At 46.9% G+C, this 18,657-nt stretch overlaps 1 protein-coding gene across 4 annotated transcripts in view; it reads right to left on the bottom strand.

Annotated features, from left to right (window-relative positions):
* The window catches only part of SLC25A22 (solute carrier family 25 member 22), a 100,649-nt gene that overhangs the window by 50,063 nt on the left and 31,929 nt on the right, over positions 1-18,657 (bottom strand). Inside the window, exon 1 of one of the 4 annotated variants that reach the window (XM_019519789.1) lies at positions 191-438. The exons of 2 other annotated variants lie outside the window; for them this stretch is intronic. The gene's annotated coding sequence lies outside the window, so the exon portion shown is untranslated. Of the gene's footprint in view, positions 1-190; positions 439-18,657 lie in introns of those variants that run through there. One more of the 4 variants, XM_019519786.1, reaches the window with a different exon arrangement.

Genomic DNA, 18,657 nt, shown 5'->3' with positions numbered 1-18,657 from the left:
CCTATACCTATGCCAACTCAAGCCCCCAGCATGGCTGTAATTTGAATCAGTTTCAAATCATGTAAGCTGCATTGTGACACACTGTGCTGCCTGGTGTGGACTGTGTCTGCATAAGGTGTTTGCCCAGGTCCAGCTAGAATCTCCATGCAGTCCTCATGGCCCTAAAACTCAAATTAGTCCCCAGCCCTACCTTCACTTTTGGAAGCTATTCCCACCTATCCCAGCAACACCAGGGAGAAATATCACAGCTGGTCAATGCATTGTTCTCCTTTCCTCCCAAGAAAACACTCTAGAGTTGAATGCCAAGAATGAAAAATTCCAAAGATGGCCATAACTTGGGTCAGAGCCGCATCGAGGAACCGGAGGCTGTGACCCAGAATCCTGTTGTTCGCAGGGTTTGATGGAGTTCCCACACAGCATTCCAGCTGCAAGCGGCTTCCTCTGCATTTCAGAGGAAAAAACGGAGTACATAATGGACCAAAGGACACTCTGCCTTTCCCTCCATGACAACATATACCCCACTCCCCAAACAAGGGGTCACTAGCAGTGTCACCCTTTTGACACCCCAGTATGTACCTTCCAAGAAATAGCCCCTTCAAATACCAGACTGCATCAAGTAACTGGGTAGCATAAGCCCAGCTGCCTTCAAATGCCATCTTGACCCTGCTTCCCATCTTCCAAAGAGAACAATCATAGAGACTCTCACATGTTGCTCAGATGCCATTTCTGTCATGCAGATACATGCACATGCACACACACACACACACACACACACACACACACACACACACACACACTCTCTCTCTCTCTCTCTCTCTCTCTCTCTCTCTCTCTCTCTCTCTCTCTCTACCTCCAATCTCTGATGCATGACCCGAACAGTTCCTCCAGAGTGCCTCCAGCAGCAGCTAGCTCTGTCCCCACAACATCAGCCTGAACCCTGTCAAGCTTCAGGAAGGTTTCTTCAGGGACTTTAACCTTAGTACCTCAAACACTTCTGGTGCAAGTATATGCCAGTGCACCTGGTTGCCTATTAACCTTTGCCTCCCTTCATCTTATCACGTGAAGGGCAATGCTTTACCTGGGAATCCCACACCATAACAGAAGTGGGCCATATGCAGCACTAATGCTCCTTGTGCAAACAGTGGTATGCAGGGAGCAGGATTGAAGGGAGGATGGTCTGCTATGACCCTCAGATATTTCTGATGCCCTTGCTCCACAATGACCATGATCTCTAGTTACTATCACATGTAAAAGCAAATGGAAAACCTCATCCAGCTAATTCTCACAGCAGCCCTAAGACATATCATGACGTTCCACAATATACAGAGGAAGTAGGAGGGCTGGGTTAGGGAGTCTTAGCATGAAGATAGTAGTTCCTCTACATAGACACTGTGCCCAGACACTAGGACCCCTGCCACCAGGCTAGATACCCTTTATCTAATCTGACATGGATTCAGGTATATGCAATGGTATCAGAGAAAGTATGTTGGATTAGAGAGCCTTCCAACATCACCATCCAGACAAGGGAGGAGGTGCTGGGTTTGCAGAAAGAGACCAAGTTTGCAACCATCTACTCTATTTCCACGGTTAATAGATTAAAGTAACCCAGCAACCCCCATTCAGAGTACAGGATCTGGGTTTGTTTTTCTGTTGAACTTGCCTCAGCCCAGAAATGGTGCTAAATTGAGTGTAGATTGGTATCCTAGAAACATGACCTCGGAGACCACTAGGACCAGGGCAGTCTAAAATTAATCCCCCACCTCCTCCTCCCTGCAACAAATCATGAATAGCTTTTCCTTTATGCACACAAGTTTACTAACTTTTTAGGTTAAAACCACATTAGGATTTTACTCCTCTTGCTTCGAAGTGCAGAAACAACCAAAAGCCAGGTGTGATCCTAAATCCAGTTGCTGCACAAAAGGTAACGTAGTCATCAGATAAGGAGAAGGACCTGGACTTAAGAACTTCCCCTGGTCCTGAAATCCATGGGTACCACTGCTGCTTACAGCCTTGATGCAGCCCCTCAGCAATGATCTGGGGTCCAGATTCTGGGACACCTGAATTGAGACTCAGTCTTGCTAATTAATTTGAGAGCAGTGATGTGCAAAGCCTAAGAATAGCAGGAGACCAGGTCCCATTCCCCACCCCCCACCCCCAAAAAATAAATTAAAAAAAAACCTACTCAAAACAAGCATGGGGACTACCTCTTGTGCCAGTGCACTGTCTCTCACTGAGCACCATCAGCTGGCATCTCACTAATCAAAACCTCAGTGAGCACATGCCTGCAGAAGATGCACAAGGACAACTGGTACAGTATGCCAGGGAAGGGGCAGTGTCAAAGGTTTGCCTTAAAAGCAGGCAAGTGGAGCCAAGCCTGATCTCCAGAACCAAAATGGGATCTTCTGAACACACAGAGAAAAGAGGACAGAGCCAAGTAGCAGGGTGAACAAGAAGCAGGGGGACTGGCAGGCCAGCGCAGTGCCAGGTTCCAGCATTCAGTGTGTTCACAGGAGAGGGCCACCTCTGGGGCTAAAGAGCCCAGTCAAATAGGGGAAGGGATCAGGGCCATGTTACACTACAAAACCAGGGCCTGCACCTGCAGGAGGCAGTGGCTTACGGAAAAGGAGACAACTGATCTTAGCACCTCATACAAGTGTGCTCAGCCCAACTCAGGCTCTGCAGAGTACCCAAAAGCCCCCTCTGACCCTGTAGGACCTTATGATTTGAGGGCAATGGCTCACTGGTGGGTTGATGGTCCGCCAACATTTGTGCTATAGAAGCCATCAATCTGCAGAGTTGTTAGGCCAGAATGTGTGCGCATGCATGCTCCTTTCCCTCCCGCACTGTTTCCCCTGGCAATTCTCCCTTCCCCAGGACAGAGGGGTATCCTAGCCCCAATTCATGGGTGATGGAAGCGTTTACTCTCACTTGGGTGACTTGCCATACACTGAGCAAGCTGTGAAGCAATCATAACCACTTGGGGTATTAGTGCACTGCATTAGTTTGTTTATTATAAAATACACACACACGTCCAACACCATGGAGCAGATGAGCCCCTGCCAAGTTTTGTTGACCAGTAAAGGGACACCACAGGGGCAGGCGGAGACTTTTTAGAAATATAAATGAACCAAAAGTTTTCCCAGAGAAACAATGCCTTCTAGCCTCGCGTTGCACTAAAACAGGCCAGACACCCAAAAGTAAAGCGTCTCCTCCAAGGTAGCCCAGCTCAAGTCAGGCACTACTTTCTCATGATGCTTCCCAAAATAGCCAGTATCTGAGTTCCCTATCTGCTTTCTGGACTGTAGGCTGCTACACATGGAACAAGGCACATTCTTAGTGCTTCACTACCACAAGAGGGGTATCCCAGCACGCCTTTTCAGGGGAAAGGGAGAGGAAGGATCCACTGTGCAGTACCTCTCTGCACTGCAAACCCATGGTGCTGCCAGCCAGCTTCCTTATAGAGCACGGCCAGGGGAAAAAAAAGCCTGACAGCATTACAGCTCATACCCGAAAGCTTGCAAAGAAGAATTTTTCTAGCTATTTGAGTTGGTCTAATAAAAGATATCAGAGATTTACCCAAAGAACCTTGTTTGCCTCTGTCCTTAGACCAACACAGCTGCAACCTATATCCCTGTAGCATTACAGCTCCAAACTCACCTCTCCTGTTGTCAGCCGGACAAAGGTTATAGGGCAGAGATCTCTGCAGAGAGGGAGCCTTTAAGAAACAGATCAAGGAAAGGCTCTTTGGCCCTGCCAGTTGAGACAAAGTCCCTGAAGGAGGGGTGGTGTCAGGCCAGGCTGGTTTCCAATTGGCTGCATGGCAGGAGCGGGGCGGCAGTGCGCAGGAAGACCTCTGCCCAGAGAAGCTGCCAGGATGCTGAGCCTTGGCCCACAGCACCCCCTCCTACCCCTGCCCAGGACAAGAGAGGTCCAGTTCAGCTCAGCTCTCTCCCACGTCACTTTACCCAGCTTCCCAGTTCCTTATTTATTGTGAAAGAGGATTCCCTCGAACTCCTCTTCAGACTATCATCCCGCACACAGGTCACGGCAGCCCTTCGGATCCAAACCAGGAATGTCAGGGGCAGGTCTGCAGCCAACACACAACCCTGGAGACCTGCCAAACAGCAGGCTGAGCTCTGCCAGGATTCCCTGCTTTTACAGTGCTCCTCAGTCTCTTCTTCATCTGCAACACAATAGCCCTCACTGCAGGACCACCACTCTTCCCTCTGGCCACAATGAAAAGCAAGCCCTGGGGGGGCAATCCTCTACCCCAGGTTGAGAACATCCGTATTATAAAGGCTTGCAGTTTTACAGTTACCCAGGTCAAGTGTCACAGACCTGCCAAAAGGAATCAAAACTTTGGAAGAGGTGATATATTTTGTTATTCACAGACCTGCCAAGATCAAGTGGATGAGGCTAGTGTCCAGAGCCTGTGACTAGTAGCTGAAAGGCCAGAAGTCTAATCCCAGCTCTGCCATGGACACAACCTTGGACAAATCCCTCCATGTCCCTGGCCAAGATTTTACAACAAGGATTTCTGATTTGCTGAGCATACTGCACTCCAAAGATTGCCCTGCTTTACAGGGTCTCTGCTCAGGTATCTAAAGACTGAGGCAGACTCTGACCACCTTCCCCGCCCCCCCCAAAAAAAGCCACAAGAAACCTTTGAAAAGAAACTTGGCATCCATGCCTCAGTTTCCCCATGTGTCAAATGGGGATGCTTATGCCTGCCTCAAGAGGCACAGTGAGACCTGGTTAGTGACAGCTTCCAATGGAGGACTGCATTTTTAATGTCAGTAGCACTTAATTACTTAAGAGAGGCCCGAGTTAACCCGTGAAAACCTGGATCCTGCCCAGAGCACAGACTTTCCAGGCAGCCCTCAGGGGACTCTGTTAAAGAGGGTGTCCCACTGTCAGTATTGTGGGAGCAGAGAGAACGTAGGAGGGAGACAAATCCTGCATGTTATCCAAGGAGCTGGTGCCTGGTGTGGCATGTTGGGTCCGCATTGACTATAGGCTCCACAATTCCTGCCACGGTCTCCACTCTCACTCCCTGGAACTTATAACCATCTTTCATAGAGGGAAAGTAGAGAAATCCCTTTCCTCTTTGACATGACTGCAGCAAAGACAACAGAGAGCTGGCAGCACAGACATTTTACACTCACCTACACTAAAGGAAGAAAATGGAGAAAGACTCGATTTTCAAAATCCACCCCACAACCACCTCCTGCAAGGCTCTCCATTCCCTTTGCAGAGTGCAGGCAGCTCTGTACACACCAGTTCTTATGCCAGCATCATTTGCCTCAACCCAAACACTTCCTATGGACCCCAGATTACTGAGACTACCCAAGGCCTTGCAAAAAAATACCCCAGAAATCATCATAAAAGAACCACTTCCTCCATAATGGCAGAGCCGCTCTTAAACAGATCAACCTGAGTGATGGTCCTCATAAGCTACTCATGCCAGCAAGAGGTGATCAACCAGGGAGGCTGAACAGTGTCTCCTTCACCTCAGGAAGGAAAGGATGATTGAGAGACTAGACATACAGCATGTGTTGTGACTGTAAACATGATGCGATTGACAAATACCCCTAAAATAGGATGACTTTGCCCAAACCAATGGAGAATTACCTCTGAAAAATATCAGGGGTATCAAACTCTGGTAGCATAAGTTACACTGTCTGCGTCTACACCAGGTCAGGTACTTGCTAAGAGCAAACCAGCTATTATCTGCTCCCCCACCATGTAGTAACTACGATGCATCATTACATGCAGCAGATTTACATTACATTTGGTTATGCTAGTCCATCCATGTTCCAAGGGGTCCCTCACTTGTTGCTGTACATGTGGGGCCCTGTTGAAGCTTGTCTTTGTTGGCCCAACCCCTTCACTTGCTTTAATCAACAAGTGTCCCTTGCCAATGGGAAGCAGCACCTTGTGGTAAATGAGCCCAGCGTGGAAGTCCCCAAGCAGCTGCCCCCATGCCAGCTGGGCTTCTAAGCCCTTGGCTGTACAATATATACTACAGCTAAGGCCCACCTGGGGAGCAAGGCTTGGAAAAGGCAGCCCATCAGCCAGACTGGGCAGGTTCAGACAAAAATAAGAGAGAAGGACCCGTCTGGTGGATTCGTATTGACCCAGAATGAGCTCTAGCTATGCCTCAAGACTCTCCATCTAGCAACTGCTGGATCTGGGACTAGTCACAGCTGTGCCTAGAGGTGCCAGTGACAGTCAGACCTGCATTATGCTGGCAGTGTTCAGCTCCCTAAGGAGAGTGTCTCTGCTCTGAGAAAAGGGTGAACAAGAAAAAACAGGCACCAGAAAGAGGAGCAACTCAACCAGGGTTCACGCAGCAAGTCAGGGACACAGCTGGATATGACAATCAGAGCTCTTTTGAAACCTTAGAGTAAAACCGCACCCTCAACCACTAAGCCTCTGTGTACAAGGCAACATTATCTATCCTAGTTGACATGCTGGTACAAACCCCCGCTTGCCCCTGCCAGTACCCAGGATCACCATTGCAGCTACCCTGGTTATTCCATATAGGCTAGAGGTCAGAGATTTTTTTTGCCAGCAGGTTAGAATAACCTGCTGAGGTGGGCCAGTGCGACGAGCCTGCTGTCGTTTCTCCATGCTGCCCAGCTCTGGCATGGCATGAATGTTTCCCCTTGCCACCAAGGCCTGAGCTCTGTGAGCTGGATCCAATGGCTCTGCAGGCTGTAATTTGCTGACCCCTGGTTTAGGCTAGTGAGTGGCCCCAAAATCACTTGGGAATATCTCAAAGATAACGAAATTAGGGCTGCTGAGGTATAAAAGCAGGAGTACAAATGAGACCAAACATCTCCCAAACACATGATAGGATTGTGCTTCATGAGAGGGTAATGTTTTAGAGCTTCCCTTTAAAGGGAAAAAAATGGAAACAGCTTCCTTCAGAGAAGTGAGATTTAGCAGGTCTAAAAAAAGAGATTCATAGCAACCTTGGCAAGAAGCAGCAGTGTTGCTGGAATTGTGAAGAGTCTGACAGAAATTGTGTCAGCTCTGACCATCTCAAGCAATTTGCACTTTAAGAGCATCCAAGTTCTGGCAAAAGGTGTTTGGTCCAATAGAGAAGACAAGGGACTTACGAATCTGGAGGCCTCTGATCGGTTCCTGGCTCTGTCACTGATCTGCGGTATGTGACCTTAGACAGGGCACTCCATCAGCCTTTGCCTTCCCCCTACTTCCTTGTCTATTTATTCACTCACCAGAAGTAAATGGGGCTTTTCCCTAAATAGAGAGACAGAGACACAGAGAGATGCATGTACTTCCAATGAGTGAATAAATAGACACACACACACACCAGATAACAATATTAAAATAAAATGCTATGTAATAAAAGAAACTCCCTAAACAATGCCCCCCCTCAAAATGTTACCTACTGAAAGCCTACCCAAATAAAAAGGTCTTACCATATACTTATTTTAGGAAATGTCCAGGCTCAGGTTCTGACAGACCACAGTGGTCCCAGCCTCTCCCATACGAGCCTCTAGAGCTGAGGAGCAACTACTGAGAATGACCTCCCATGCATTTTTGCCCAAAGAACTTGGTGTGTAGATGGTACTTGCAGAAGGTCGCTCTCAGCTGACCTTAGGGATCACAATGGAACAGAAGCGAGAAGGTGTCTCATTTGACATGTAGGGCCCAGACTTAAGGCTTTACAGGTCAGGACCAACACTGTGAACTGTGCCTGGAAAGCTAATGGAAGCCAGCACAAACTCCGGCACTGGAGCAGGATGCCGTGTTCTGCACCAGCTGCAGCTTCCAGACAGTTATCAAGGGTAGAATCTATTGCCTCAAGGGTATGAAAGCATAGGCACCAATTTTGTTTTTTGCCAGTGGGTGCTTGCAGATGTAAAAACAAAAAAAACCAAACAGACAAGTTACATCCCCCCACCCCAGAAAACAGCACTTTAAAGTCGATGCATTCCTGTGCATGCCCAGAAGAGTCAATGCATAACTTCAACTTGGCTCTGCAGCATCTGTAAAGATTGAGTGCTTTAGTGGTGCTGTTTTGGCACTTTTATCTAATAGCTAATTGAATCAGCTTTAGCTAAAAGTGTCAAAAAGGCCCAGTGACACATCCAAACTTAACAGACACTGCAGAGTCGGGTTGAAGTCATGCTGCTTCTTCTGGTAAAGCGCAGGTTTTTTTAGTTTTTATAACGTCTGCAGGCATGGTTCCATGGATGCCGAGCACCTGCTATTATTTTTTTTTTGATGGGTGTTTGAGCTCCGGAGCACCCATGGAATCAGCACCTATGTATGAAAGCATGGGCATGGGTAGCCAGATGCAAATCTTAAAGAAAAGCTCCCAGCTTTCTCCCCAAATGGAACTGGTGCAAAATGCTTCTAGTCACAGCAACAAACTTGAAAATCCAGGGGGACCTTGTCATCTGAATGACAAGGGGAGACAACCCCAATGATAGGTGTCCTTTTCTTCCCTTGCCTCCCCTGCAACAACAAATCATGAGATCTACCCACTACCATCACTTCTGTCTTGTCTGGAGTCAGCCTCAATTGTTTCACTTGCCTCCAGTCCACAACCATAGCTAGGCATTGGGTAAGGAGCAAAACTGCGGAGCCTAGGGCTTCCCAGAGCAGGGACTGTCCCTTACTATGTGTACACACATACATGTGCATTGCACAAGTGTACTGTCTAGCACAAGGGCTACTGTAATATGAATATGTAGGCCTATGGACATCAGGGTTATAGGATTCACAGGCGATTCCAATATTGACTCTATGCAACCTTTACAGAAATGCTAGAAAAGAGGTACAAGACTGGGGAACTCTGAGACCAGAGGGTCAAGAACATTTCTTATGTGGCTTCTTTTGCAAAATCCTCAGTCACACTGTGATGCAAGGGTAGACTACAACACAAGCAGCATAAATTCTAGCCCACCTTTGTTGTAACTAGTGTTTAAGTAAATAATAGGATATCCTCCAAATTATAAAATTATAACATGCGTTGCTTTTTCCTTTCTTAGAAATCAGAGTGGATCTAAATTGTGAATATATTTAAAATCCACCTTTATTTTTCTTAATAGGAGGGACAGCTGGTGCAGGTAAAGGTTGTCAAATAAGAAAAATAAGAACAACAATGCTAGTAAGAATAAACATTTTTAGTCTGAAAAGGTCTTGCAGATCACGGAAAGGAAATCCCCAAAAATGATGGTCAGACAGCTGACAGAGCACTTTAATTAAAGAAGGGTTTGGACATAGATGCAGTCTGAACACAGCCTTGGCCATTCAATTCAGGTACTAATGGGTGCAAAGAAATATGTAAGAACATTAGAGCCAGGAGACCTTTTTGAGTGGTTTAAGACAACCAGCATAAAGCAGTATCATTGGAAACCTAACAAGACTGGTGGAAAGCAAGGGCTGCATTCCAGTTCATTACTTAGTGGGAGCTTGGAAAAGCGAGGCCTGCCCCACCAGCTGAGAACTCTTGGAAATGAATGGGGCCTTTCACTCCTATCAGCAGCAAAATAAGGATCCTGGCTCACAACAGACTGCTTTACTCCAAAAGAACAGGCTTCAGAGGCCCTACTGAGAGAGAATAAACGTTGCTGCTGGCAGAGCTCCCTGGATTATCTCATTGGGACCAGGGCCTGACTCTCTGAATGGTTTCTCAGAGCCACACGCATTGAAGTGAGCTCCCATTAGGCTTGCTCAGAAGAGATGGGCTGGTTGCAGCCTTTTACTTTAGCAGCCCTAGATTAGGCTATAAAATGGTCGTGAAGGTCAAGTCTGACCATAGGCTCTACTGGACGTACCTCTCCTGAGCTCTTTGGGCATGTATAGGGCTATGAAGGCTGAGGGTGCTGCTGATCAGCATTTACAGCGTTTCAACAGACAGGCAGACTGAGATGGGAAGGGATGTTGCACTTCAAGAGCACTGGTATTCTGGGGAAGCTAAGGACACATTCCAGGTTAGCACAGGCTGCAGAATGGGGTGGGCCACCCAAAGCCATGGCCCGACCAACTTCTAGCACGTTCATTTATATAACCCACAAATGCACAATTGTCATTCTGGTCAAAACTGTACAGCTATTTTTTTTTTAATTGTGTAGCTAGCTAAATTAACGTGCTAAAAGTTGGTCAGGCCAGGGTCCGGGTGGCCCACCCCTTTTTGCAGCCTATGGGTAAAGTGCTCTGAATGGAGAGTGATGTAAGCAGCTGTGTAAAGGAAGCTCACACATCACCCAGCTCTTGCCAAAGGCCACCATTCCACAGCAAACCCCAATGAATGTATCCTTAAGGCTGCAAAAATGTTGCCTTTGCACCACCATAAACATTTTTAAGGTGATACAAAACCCAACCAAACAACCATCTTATCCCTTTGCCCTGTCACAAAAGCTGGAATCTGAGTGCAAGGATTCTCAATCATTGTTCATCCCACCTTTTTCCAGTATATGTCTGTTTGCTTAAAGTGAGAGAAGGCAGGCAGCCTAGGGCTGTCCAAGCTCTTCAGCCCCCCCCAGCAGGCATTCCTGAGGCTTCAGGGGCCAGATCCTGCATTCCCCAGGAATCCCCCTGCAGGGAAATGCCTGCAGTAAATGTCAACAAGCACTGATGGAAGAAACCCTACAGGGTTTGCAGAGGGTGAGGTGAAGCCCCCATCCCCCCAGAGTCTCACTGTGTGTGTGCGTGTATCATGCTGTCATGCCCCTGACCTGCTTGGGGGGTTTCCCTGCTAGCAGACACACACCCGAGTCAGGGCATGGCACCTGGGGCTCTTGTCCCACAGGATCAGGCCTCTGACGCCCCAGGAGTGGCAGAGGCCCAGCCCTGCAAGACAACAACCTTGGCCATGTCTGCAGACACCAGTGAAGCAGATTGCTGGGGTGTGTCCCAGTGCAACCCCAACAGATCCCACTCCAAACACAACATGTTTATACCCCAAGATCGTTTACCACCTGGTGCAAGACCTTAAAAAAACCAAACACTTCTTTTCCTTCCTTTTCATTCTTTTTTGTTTGTTTGTTAGTTTCCTGCATTAACCCTCGAGGCAGATGCTGAACAAATACCAAATGCCAGAAATAGCCCCAAGCGCAACTACAAATATTCTAATGCTACAAATCAACCTCAAATGCCTTCCAGTCAGACAGTGGCAAAGTGCCCTCTGAGTCAGCTGTGATACAGCTACTGCTGCAGCACTGAACAAGAAAAAGGGAGGGAGGAGGCAAGAGTACTTCTTTTCTTGCTAGCTTCAGCCAGGTTGCTAGAATCCACCCTGCCCTTCACTCTTCCAAATCTGGGAAGAAAGGGAGGGAAATCTCAAGGGTAAACATCTTCTCCACCTTGATCATTACCACAGGTAACTCTCAAATGCATATTCAGGCTTCTCTCTAGAGAAGACTTCCTTGCAGTGAAAGAGAACAGGGTCCTTCTGTACGACCCAGCTAGACTATGGCTAGGGTGGCCACCACAAAGGACAGTCTGATTGTCCTCCGTTTTCTATCAATATGAAACCTGACGCCTTTATGTCCTCTATTTTCTCTCTTCAAGAGAGAAAAAATAGAGGACATAAAGGCATTGGGTTTCAAATCAAAGGGCAGAGTAGCAGAAAACTGGAATGCCCTCTAGGATGGCCACCCTATATCCAGCCCTTTGGGCATTTCTTCTGCCCCACCTATCACTTTGTACCACTTAATGCTGCTGAGCCATCCCCTCCACTAACCTGCCTTTCCTTGTGGTTTCTTGTGCAGCTCACAGGGCGACTAACTGTCCAGCACACAGAAGGGAGCCTTCAGTAGGCGAGGTGGTGCTACAACCCAGAAGCTATAATTTGCTCAGGCTGCTCTAACCTGTCATTAAAGAGCAGTGTGTGTACCCCTTCATTGTCAAACTGGGCAATGGCTCTCCTAGGCATGAAAGTAGGTCAGATGCCTATCCTGAGGTGTTCTTAGGGAGCAACTCTTCTTTCCCTGGCTGATGCTTTCTCTCCATCCTTTTTTGTCCTGAACACACAGACCATTGATGCAATGTTTTTGGTTTGGGTGTTTTTGTTTTTTTAAAACAGATGCAGTTATAACCAGTACAACTAGCAGATCTTTGAAGTTGCCTCATACCAGCATGGCATATTACTCTTCCTATAAAGGTACATTAACACCCAGTAGAAGTATCTGTCTACCACTATGAGCAGAGAAATTAAGCAGTGCAACTAGGGTGGCCATCACAGAGGATAGTCTGGTTGTCCTCTATTGATATGAAACCCGAAGCCCTTTATGTCCTCCATTTTTCTCTTGAAGGGAAAAATAGAGGATGTAAAGGCGTTGGGTTTCATATCGATAGAGGACAGAGTAGCAGAAAACCAGAATGTCTTCTATGATGGCCAACCTAGATGCAACACCTGTAAAAGTCATGAAGCTTGCATCTTTGGATGGGTTACTAGCGATTGGACTACTGTGGATTAAAAAAGGCCTCTCCTTCCTCTCTTTCCCTCTCATTAAAGGCTACTTACATCATGGGTACTCCCATGAATCCACAGCATGCCTTCAGATGCTCTATGGGGCTCAGGAGCTTGATTCTGCTCCTTGCAGTCCAACTTTAACAGTCCTATGGCCACTAGCTTTTTAGACAGCAGCTTGGCGATCAGGCTCTGGTGTGTCCTGTTCACAAGACCTGAGCTCCTTGAGCCTGCTGGGTTGTCAGAGTGCACTGCAAGAAGGAACAAAAAAAGCAACGCATGTTCTTTCTCCTCCACCCCCAAAACTCCATTCAAACTTGCCTATGTGAAGGCAACTAAAATACAGAGCCACAACTTCTGTGGGTGTAATTCAGCATCGCTCCACTGAAGACAATGAAGTTACGCTTGTTCCTGCCTGTCATACCTGGCCCATAGATGGCACCACTTGCAAGGCACTACACAACTTAATTGAATTTCTCCATTCGTCTACCTGTAACACGGTAAGTTTTGAACGGCATGCCCGATCAATTCCAAAATTTCAGGGAACTGTCTACAGTCTAGGCAGCAATGGGGTTGTGGGACGGGGTGGGGAAAGGTAATAAGAACACAGGGGAATGTGCTTCCCCTCCCCTCCATGACTATATGCTCAACCTCAAAACACTTCTGCAATTGTCTACAGGCTAAACAACTAGTTAACAGCAGCTATTAATTGTGTTCCAACATAAGGATAACTTGGCCCACCTTCCCAAAAGAGCTTACTATACTGAATGATTTATCTCACTGAGAAATGGTAATGTCCTGGAGAAGGGGCATGGGGAGGCCAAAAAAGAGAGAATGAGCACAACACTTAGTACATGGAAGGGAACAGGGAAGAAAGAAAAAAATCCTGGCATGTTGAAGCAGAATGGAAAGTAAGGCTAGAGAGGAAGTTGTACAGGAAGGGAAATGCAAGGCAATCTAGTGCATTTAGTGTGCTGCTTAGCTTTCAGAAGCTGTAAGAGCATCTAACCCTCAATCATTTAAATATACAAACAGAACATTATTATTATTATTCTTCAGAGTTGAGTAGTGGTCTTAATATGCAAAGGCAGTTCCTAAATACACAATAGGACTCCAACCCTGACTAAGGAGCAAGCATTTAGCTTCCTTTCCTCAGAGACTTATAAATCCATTGTTCACAGATGATTTCATTAATTAGGGATGGGGAAAGACCTATTAAGTAAATCTAATCTGCTCCCCTGCTGGCATGAATTCAACCCTTTATTTCAAAGTATTTAAAGCAAAGAATACTGTACTTTCTATTTATTCTTTCTCTCTGGCCTCTGTTAGACAGGAGATCTCACTAAATGAATACAGTGGTCATTTCAGATACGTTGAGGTTGACATTGGAAGCTGAACAAGATATATAGTGCGCTCTCTCTAAAGGCCTTCACTGTACAATGGCACAGGTTGGCCACTTCATCCAAATTGTGAACTCTGTACAGATAAATACATCCCAGCATCCATCTCTACCTACTTCAGAATTGGAGGGTCTTGAGTCATCAACTAGAGGCCTGACAGAAACATTAACTGTGGTCATGCAATCAAAATATTATTAGTCAATAATAGCTGGTTTTAACTGGATATTAATACATGCTTTTTGTGACTTGGTGACTTAACAAGGCCTGTGCTAGTTAATACTAATTCATACAGGTCCAGTGTACCCAGGGGGTGGGAGGCAGAGAGAAGGAAAGAGGGCTCAACAAAACTTGGAGGAAAATACGGTGATTAGGAACAGTCAGCATGGATTCAGCAAGGGCAAGTCATGCCTGACCAAACTGAATGCCTTCTATGATGAGATGACTGGCTTTGTGGATGTGGGGAGACCAGCAGATGTCATATACCTTGACTTCAGTAAGGTTTTTGATACGGTCTCCCGCAACATTCTCCAAAGCAAGCTAAGGGAAGTAAGGGTTGGATACTTCCCTTAGCTGTAAGGTGGGCAGAAAACTGGCTGAATCACCGGGCTCAGAGGGTAGCAGTCATTGGCTCAACGTCTGGCTGACAGCCAGTATCAAACGGAGTGCCCCAGGGGGTCAGTTCTGTTAAATATTTTCATCAGTGACCTGGAAGATGGAATAAAGTGCACCCTCAGCAAGTTGAGGGAAGTAGTAGATATGTTAGAGGGTAGGACTAGGATTCAGAGTGACTTTAACAAATTGGAGGATTGGGCCAAAAGAAATATTGTGAGGTTCAATAAGAAGTGCAAAGTCCTGCACTTAGGATGGAACAATGCCATGGACAGCTACAGCTTGGGGACCGACTGGTTAAGCAGCAGCTCTGCAGAAAAGGACTTGGAGGGGATTACAGTGGAGAATAAGCTGTATATGAACCAAGTGTGCCCTTGTTGCAAAGAAGGCTAATGGCATACCGGGCTGCATTAGTGGGAATGTTGCTAACAGATCAAGGGAAGTGATTCTTTCCCTCTATTCACCACTGGTGAGGCCACACCTGGAGTACTGTGTCCAATTTTGGGCCTCTCCTCTAGAGAAAGTATTTGGACAAATTGCAGAGAGTCCAGTGGAGGACAACAAAAATGGTTAGGGGGCTGGGGCATATAACTTGTGAAAAGAGGCTGAGGGAACTGGGCTTATTTACTTTGGAAAAGAAAAGACTAAAAGGGGATTTAATAGCAGCCTTCAACTACCTGAAGGCGGGTTCTAAAGAGGATAGAGCTGGACTGTTCTTAGTGGTGGCAGATGTCAGAAGAAGGAGCAATGGTCTCAAGTTGCAGCAAGGGAAGATTAGGTTGGATATTAGGAAAACATCTCAGTAGGAGGGTGGTGAAACACTGAAATGGTTTCCTAGACACGGGGTGGAATCTCCATCTTTGGACGTTTAAGGTCCAGCTGAACAAAGCGCTGGCTGGGATGATTTAGTTGGGGATGGTCCTGCTTTGAGCAGGGGGTTGAACTAGATGACCTCCTGAGGTCCCTCCCAGCCCTCACTTTCTAATATTCTAAAACTAGTGGTGAAAGGGAGTGGTAGTCAGGCTCTTCCACAGCATCTACACAAGAAAAAGATAGTCCTGTCCTGTCCAGGATTTAAAAAGTGCAGTGGTCAGAACATTGTTAGCTAATAGAGCTGAGGCTAAACTGGTTGAGTTAGCTAAGTAACTCACACTTCTACAGCCTCATTTAGGAACTTCCTCACTTTAAAGCCTAGTGACAACTTACCCTTGAAGCCTCAGCCTGGTATCTCCCATCTAGCTATTTGAAAGGCATCAGGGTCTTGGCTTCCAGATAGCTTGGGTGCTTTTGAAAAAAAAAAAATCTCCTCTCCTATATTCAAAGCAGCCTGAACTACAGCATGTTGAGGGAAGTTTCTTAACATCAACCAGCGTCGACACAAGTCTGTGTATGGATATTCATAGTGTCAACAACTCCCACCCCCTTAGTGCCTTTGTACCAAAGAGCTCAAACCAGTTGTGTAATCTAATTTAAGTTGTTATATTCTTGCCAAATCACCATAGTATTGCAGTCCCTTCCTTGTAATAGCTATAGCAATTGCAGAATCTTTAGGGCAGTGGTTTCAAAACCGTGGGTCACAACCCCAATTGGGGTCATAACATCAGCAGATGGGGGTAAGGGTTGGGAGTAAGGGGCCATAAGTGGGGTCATGCTGAGGAAGAGTTTGGGAAGCACTGCTTTAGGGACTTTGTACAGTCTCTGGCACTTCTTTCAGGTTCAAAGCTCTGCTTGGGGGTACAGTTTTTTTCTTGTTGGTAGGTGGTGAGGAATAAGGCAATCAAAACAGCTTGCAAACCATTAAGCAGCTAACCTACATTATCTTTCCCCCATTCCCTAACTGTGCTAAGTCAGACTCAGCCCTATACAGGTCCTTCAAGTATCCAAAACATTATCACCACTTCAGCTTTCACCTTAAACTCAGAGGAAAGTGGAAGCACTGAGGATCCAGGCAGGGCATCAGATGAGGAAAGAGCTCTCTGTGGAGCTCTTGGAGATGCAGAGCAGTGGTGGCTGTATAAGAAGATAGTTTAGAACTGGAAATAGACAATACGAATTATAGTACTGCTGCTGCTGTGGACAACAGCTGAGGTAGCACAGCCAAACTGCATCCTGCTGTCCAGCAGCCAGCCACCTGTCATCCGTGACCTAGTCTACGCCAGGAGAGTTTTCCTCAATAGAAATTGCCATCTGCCACCCCACGTTTGCACGCGTCCACACACAAATATGATGGACACTGGCAAAACCCAGCCTGTCACCCAAATAAAGACCACCTCTCTGAACACCACATGCCCTTAGCCAACAGACAACCGCCAGCAAAGTGCCAGCATGGAGATGTTCCAATGGCACAGCGGTGTTGGCAGAAGCCCCGGGCAGTTACTGACAGTGCATTGGGTTTTCCATTAAAACAACCTGTCACAGCAAGGGGACGTGGCACTGGCAAAATAAACTAAGCGTGCATCTGTTCCAGGAAACCTAGCCATGTTTGCAACTGTAAGCCCACAAGAGGCTTTGAATATGGCATGGCTGAGCCTTATGGGTTATATGCCACAAACAGGAAGGGGGTCAATGCACACAGAAGCAGAGTGCAGCCAACCTTGATAAAGAATCTCTGTCAGCTGTAATGTTCACAGCTATGTTAATATGGGGAGATCTTCAACTTCACTACACAGGCCTGTATGGGGATGAGTATGTGGTGGGGTATGGGTTGTTATATTAGCTTCCTACTTGGAAGAGATCAGGTGCTTCTAGGTCCAGATCTGGCTGTTTGGTGGGTGGGTGGGGGGTGGGCATGTTTTAACTGGAAAAGCAGGCAGTCCCAGCAGGCAGAAAAATTCAAATAAGCCTCTCCTACAACACAGAAGCAAGCTTATCCTTGACTTGTTCACACCTAGAGAGAGAAGTGTTTGGTGTCAGCTGTGCTCACACCAGGCCTGTGTGTGTTAGGTGCTGTCACTGCCTGCTTGGTGCCTGAAAGGAAAAAAAAAGGTGGGGAAGGAGGAAGAGGAGAGGAAGCTGGTCATGTTTCTTCATGTTTCCAAGGATGCTGACATACAGGGCATTTTCTAGAGCATGTGCATGTTCCCATCACCTCTCGGGGCCTACACTTGAATACAGTGAAACTCCTTGTACTTCACTTCCCTACCACATCCACCTGGGCATGTACTGAGCTGATGCCAGGCCAGCCTGGAAAAACAAAATGGTATGTTTATATTTATATCTAGATATAAAAGTCTCATCAGCTCTTATGAGGAACAGATCACAGGGACAAAAAAAAAAAAGGTGGCTAATGAAACAAGTCTGGCCTTTTTATCTCCCATCAGCTACCAGGAGGGATCTGGGGCTCTGAATGTGCCCTTGTAAGAAGCAGTTCATTTGTGAAGGGAGACTAATCCAATTATTAACTCCTTGTGACCTTTACAGGGAGCCTAGAAAAAGGAAGTGTGGCAAGTATGTCACTGCGGAGGCAGCCTATCAAAAAACCATTTGCTTGAGACTGGTCTTACAAAATCCTGACCTCCTAGTGCAAGGTCACATCTGCATCACAAAATCAGCTGTTGTGTTGGCCCAGCGTGGAGCATTAGAAGACTAAAGCAGTAGAGACCTGGTGTGGTGGCATTTCAGCAACACGGAAGTCCTTGACTTCAGGAAAGCCGACTTTGACAAGCTCAGGAGGTTTGTCAGTGAGGCCCTAAGGGACCACAACCCCAGGGGGAGGGGACTCCAGGAAGAGTGATTGCTCCTCAAGGGAGCGATCCTCAATGCACAAGCTAATTCGATTCCATCTCGGAAGAAAGGCAGCAAGAGGGCACAGCAGCCCCCCTGGCTCTCCAGGGATCAACCAGACCTCCTGAGTCTAAAAAGAAAGGCCTACAAAGGATGGAGGATGGGATTCACCTCTAAGGAGGATTATTCTGTACTGGTCTGGTCCTTCAGGGAGCAAACCAGGAAAGCCAAGGCTGCAACTGAACTCCAACTAGCTTCAAGCATCAATGACAATAAAAAGTCCTTTTTCAGATATATGGGGGGCTAGAGGAAAAGCAAGGGCAACGCTGGACCCCTGCTGAACCAGATGGGGCAACTGGCAACTCACACCCAGGAAAAAGCCAACCTATTAAATGGGTACTTTGAGTCGGTCTTTCATCAGTCCCATGGCATGCCCATCCATGCCTGCTACGGGACAGGGAGGTCCAGGTGAGG

The sequence above is a fragment of the Gavialis gangeticus genome, unplaced genomic scaffold (genome assembly GCF_001723915.1).
Source record: "Gavialis gangeticus isolate Ggan-Ray unplaced genomic scaffold, GavGan_comp1, whole genome shotgun sequence".
In the NCBI taxonomy this organism is placed as follows: domain Eukaryota; kingdom Metazoa; phylum Chordata; order Crocodylia; family Gavialidae; genus Gavialis; species Gavialis gangeticus.
The sequence above is the reverse complement of the archived record's forward strand: the minus strand, read 5'-3'. Positions and strand labels throughout refer to the sequence as shown.